At 27.9% G+C, this 5,705-nt stretch overlaps 1 long non-coding RNA gene across 1 annotated transcript; it reads left to right on the forward strand.

Annotated features, from left to right (window-relative positions):
* Window positions 1–297: 297 nt before the first annotated feature.
* On the forward strand, window positions 298–777 carry LOC113788228 (uncharacterized). The gene is made up of 2 exons (XR_003474732.2): window positions 298–397; window positions 516–777. It is a non-coding gene; the product is annotated as an uncharacterized lncRNA (long non-coding RNA).
* The last annotated feature ends 4,928 nt before the right edge of the window (window positions 778–5,705 follow it).

A 5,705-nucleotide genomic window follows, 5' to 3' on the forward strand; every position in this document is an offset into this window, starting at 1 on the left:
GATTTTAAAAAATACAAATAATAAGATTTATCAATAAAATTAATACAAAATAGATGTTAAAAATAGCTAATAAAAATAGACAATTAAAATTAGTATAATATATATTAAAGTAAAATATATATTATCTTAATATATTTTTTTACTAGATATATTATTTTAATCATAAATATTATTAAAGGAGTGTATTCAAACTTTTAGAAAACTTTAAAGTTGACTTCTTTTATTAGATGATTAATAATGTTGGTTGTTTATCTATAAAGCCTTGATTTTATTTTTACAATGATATATCATATAGTAAAGAAACAACAATAATTCATATTGCTATTTATATTGTAGCTATTTGAAATGGCTAAATTTCATTTCTTTCTATTCATCGTCTTTGCCGTTATTTTTTCAGGTATAAAATTTGTGTAACAAATTTTTTTGCACCTATTTGTGTTGATAGTTTTCATTACGTTAAATAAACAAGATTTTATTTTTTTTCTAATAATCAGGTTTTATTTAAACTGTTACAGTTATGACTATTGGTGCAAATGGACAACAAAAAAGATGTATTGAACTCATCTCAAAAGATTCATGTTTACTCCCGGCATGCAGAAAGACGTGCTATTTAAAATATCCGAATAAAAATGGTTTTGGACAGTGTGTTAGTGCAAACCCTTTTACACCATATAGTTGTATTTGCGCATATGATTGTCAAACCTAGAACAAAAATATGATAGTTGCTCTATATTTAATGTAAAAGCATATCAAAATATAGTTAATAAATTTCACAAATTTACAATTTATGTTTTAAAAGTGCATTAAGCATTTTGGTATCCTTTATTTCAATTAAAACCAAAACTTGAGAGGTTTTTATTTTATTTTCAAAGAGATGGTAAATTATACCATAATTAACGCACAAAATTGTTAACTCCTGGATTTAAACTCGAGACAAGACGTCCAACCTAAAAATATCTGACCTTTGGAGTCCAAGACTCGTATGTTTCGAGCCAACTATCAAATCATCTCGGTCCAATTTTGAATGAAGGCGTAGTCATGATTCTATGATAAATGGTTAGAAGAAAGCCATATGGTTTTTACTCGTTGATTTTCTCTTCTTTTTTTTTTTAGTTATAGAACTTTTGAACGAAATTGAATAAAGTTAAAGTGAGAAGATAATAGAAAAGAAATAATTTGAATGTCAAGATTTTTTTTGTGGTTAATTAATGTTAAAATCTAATAATATTTTTGTAATGAAGGCGTAGTCATGATTCTATGATAAATGGTTAGAAGAAAGCCAGATGGTTTTTACTCGTTGATTTTCTCTTTTTTTTTTAGTCATAGAAACTTTTGAACGAAATTGAATAAAGTTAAAGTGAGAAGATAATAGAAAAGAAATAATTTGAATGTCAAGATTTTTTTTGTGGTTAATTAATGTTAAAATCTAATAATATTTTTGTCAACAATTTTGGTTAGTATCAAAAGAAAAAAAAATTATCAAAGGAATAATTTAATAAATTGAAGTGATATAAATTGCGAGGAGAAATTTTTATGGGACAATAAAATAAAATAAAAGGTTTTCAAGACACTTTTTTGTTGTTGACTAAGATGGATGAAACAACAAAGCTGGGGTAACAGCAATACCTCCTAGCTTTATTGTTCTTTGGCCCAAGATAAAACAAAAACCCCAATATTTTTTATAAATTCTAATTTGTAAAATAGTTTAACTAATAACTTTATCATTTAAATAAATAAAGCGAGACAAATTATTATTACAATAGATAACAGAAAGATGATAATTAACACAAACAACATCCAACCAATATATTTTATAATTTTCTAAAGTAACTATATAAATAAAATAGACAACAACCCATAATACAATATAATCATCCAAGATCTAGTCATCATATAATTCCTAGCCAACATAATTATATAAAATAATAATTCTAATTATTTAAATAAAATGAATTTGATTTTAAATAATAAATAAATTCAATTACTAATAAATACATATAATATTTATCTGTTATGGTTTAGATATGTCCAAAGAAAAGAAAAAGTATATTAATTAAAGCAATACAAAAATGAAATTTCAAGATACAAATAATAAGATTTATCAACAAAATTAATACAAAATAGATGTTAAAAATAGCTAATAAAAATAGACAATTAAAATTAGTAAAATATATATTAAATTAAAATATATCTTATCTTAATATATTTTTTTACTAGATATATTATTTTAATCCTAAATATTATTAAAAGGGTGTATTCAAACTTTTAGGAAACTTTAAAGTTGAATTCTTTTATTAGATGATTAATAATGTTGGTTGTTTATCTATAAAGCCTTGATTTTATTTTTACAATGATATATCATATAGTAAAGAAACAACAATAATTCATATTGCTATTTATATTGTAGCTATTTGAAATGGCTAAATTTCATTTCTTTCTATTCATCGTCTTTGCCGTTATTTTTTCAGGTATAAAATTTTTGTAACAAATTTTTTTGCACCTATTTGTGTTGATAGTTTTCATTACGTTAAATAAACAAGATTTTATTTTTTTTTCTAATAATCAGGTTTTATTTAAACTGTTACAGTTATGACTAGTGGTGCGAATGGACAACAAAAAATATGTATTGAACTCATCTCAAAAGATTCATGTTTACTCCCAGCATGCAGAAAGACGTGCTATTTAAGATATCCGAATAAAAATGGTTTTGGACAGTGTGTTAGTGCAAACCCTTTTACACCATATAGTTGTATTTGCGCATAAAATTGTTAACTCCTGGATTTAAACTCGAGACAAGACGTCCAACCTAAAAATTGGTGTAAATGACCTCTATCCTTAGGAAGTTTTATACAATATTTTCAACTAGATTATCTAATTCTTTCCTAAGTGATGAACTTAATATCAAAACCAACTTGTTTATTATTAATTCCAATTTAACAGTAAAAGATTCAAAAATTTATTCAAAACTAAGTTTCAAGAACACATGCATTATCAAAATAAAGAGTATAGAGATAGAAAAGTGTGCACCTTTGATTTTTATACTGGTTCGACTATCCGTTTGATAGTCTACGTCCAGTCCTGGAATCAATTACCGATTCCAACCTTTATTAGAAATGATTTGAGTATGTTTACAGACTTTCCAGCAATTCCCAGCCTATGCATCCAACTCAACATCAATCTTCTACAAAACCAATTTATCCCTAAGAGCTACTCGCCAAGCTCTAGCAAGATCAAATTGAGGTCTCCTTTAGATGATCACACACCCTAAAAAATAACCACCAGTTACAATACTGGATTTCTACACACTTTCTTTTAGAAAGATAAATTCTTTAAAAAAAAGGCTAAAAACTCTTTATTCAATCACTATAAAATCTCACACATAATATTTGCCAATAGAGTTTTGTGAGTTATAACAATTTATCTCAAAGTTTATTATTTGAAAAGTTCAGTTCTTTCTATGTATTCTGTTAGTATTATGAAAATTGTGATTGATTCATTTTATATAGTTTCAGAAAAACTTAGACAAATCGATTTGCCAATCGATTTATTAATGTGTATTATCAGCTTAATCGATTTCCCAATCGATTTCGCGTTTCTTGTTTTTCTTTAAATTCTTGAAAACAGATGAACTAATTGATTTGCTAATCCATGTTTTAAATGCATAAATCAGAAATTTATACTCAGTTCATCTCAGAGTCGATTGAGTAATCGATTTATAATTGTTTTGTTCAAAGTGTAAGATCAAACAATTGATTACTTAGTCGATTCATGTTTACTAACATAATCGATTTGGCAATGGGCTAATGTCTCCCTGTAACTCAGATACTTAATCCAATCGATTTGCCAATCGACTGATTTCCTCCTATAACTCAGTTATTTAATCAAATCGATTTGCCAATCGACTGATTTCTTCCTGTAACTCAGTTATTTAGTTACAATCGTTGTGCTAATCGAATATGTAGTATGTCTCTGATAAATGATAAACTGATTCATTTTATGCAATCGATTATCCAATCGATTTTGTTTGATCACAGAACATAGGTCTGATAAAACATTTTTAAGTAATCGATTATCCAATCGATTTCATTTAATCACAGAACATAGGTCTGATTTAAACATTTTTAAGTAATGGATTATCCAATTGATTGTCTCAGTTAAAGCTTTGTTCTGTGAATCAAAAAATCGATTAACCAATTGATTAGTAGGAATCTTGTACCTTAAGAAAAGTATATCAATCGATTGTTCAATCGATTTCCTTTGATTATAGAACATAGGCCTGATATCAGCCTTTAAGTAATCAATTTCCCAATCGATTGACTTAGTTAAATATTGGTTCTATAACTCAGAAAATCGATTGCCCAGTTGATTTCCCAATTGATTGATTAACATACTTATTTTATGATTTCAGTTTTAATTGGCAAATATTAGATGTGTGAAATCATAATGATGAATCTAACTAATAAACACTATGAACAATAGACACATTTACACATAATCTTCAAGCCTTGTATGATATGATCAATCTTTGCTTGATTGCTTGAGATCCAAGTTTTGTCCAAGTGTAGTGTTTGATTCTATGATCAAATGTTTCTCAACTCAAACTATTAGATTAATCAGATAATGCATATACATTGTATGTTTGGGAGTTACATTAAAATCACAAAGGCATATATCTTACAATCTCCCCCTTTTTGATTAAATGACAAACATACAATTTAACTTTGAGTTTACATTTCAACATAAGACTTTAACTTTATAATAATCCTTATTTAAACTCCCCCTGAATTATAGCATTCATAATTAATTTCAATTTCAAATTCATTCTTATTTAAACTCCCCCTGAATTTTAGCATTCATAATTAATTTCATTTTCAGATTTAATTTTCAGTATTCATTAAGCATAAGCACATGCATAATCACAAGCACAAGCACAAGCACAAGTCATAAGCACAAGTCAAGTTAAATTCATTCTCCCCCTTTGTCATTAAATTCAAAAAGAAAATACAAGAGAGAATAAGAGATATACTGAAAAATTTACAAAACAGTCAAAGAAAACAAAAGCCTAAACAAAAAAATCTAATCTTGGGCTGATTGGGGGAAGGAGGTTCATCTTCCTGATTGGCCACTTGTGTGCCAATGTCAGCTATGTCCTCAAAGGACATTTTGAGACCTAAATGTTCTTGGATGGCATCTACATCCTGAACAATAGAGTTGAGGGTTGACTAGAGTCGCACAAGGGAGGCTTCCACCTTAGCATTGTGTCTAGCTTGAGACTCCATAAATTCCAGCAACTTGGCTAAAACCTCAAATTGGGGTTCAGCTTGCTCAGGTTGTTCACTATTTGGTTGTGCCCTTGTCCAAATACCATTTATCCTTTTCAACTGCATTTGGTTGACAGTTGATTCCCCAAAAATCAGATTTGTTTTGACATATTCTTCATTGACAACTGAAATTTTAAAGTGTCTCAGAATCTTTGTTATTAGTTGAGGGTAGGGGAGCATTTGTTTTCCTTGTGTTGACTCTAACACGTTAGCCAGCGCAATCCAAGCCCAACTCATCTTCAGTTCCTTGTAAAGGCCCCAAAGAAGAGTGATATCAAGCCTTTGAATTACAACATGATTCCCTGATCTAGGTACTAACATCCTAGTTAGCACATACATCAACAATCTGTGCTGAATCTTCATTTGACCAATGGGAAGAGAGAT

The sequence above is a fragment of the Cicer arietinum genome, chromosome 3 (genome assembly GCF_000331145.2).
Source record: "Cicer arietinum cultivar CDC Frontier isolate Library 1 chromosome 3, Cicar.CDCFrontier_v2.0, whole genome shotgun sequence".
Taxonomy (NCBI): domain Eukaryota; kingdom Viridiplantae; phylum Streptophyta; class Magnoliopsida; order Fabales; family Fabaceae; genus Cicer; species Cicer arietinum.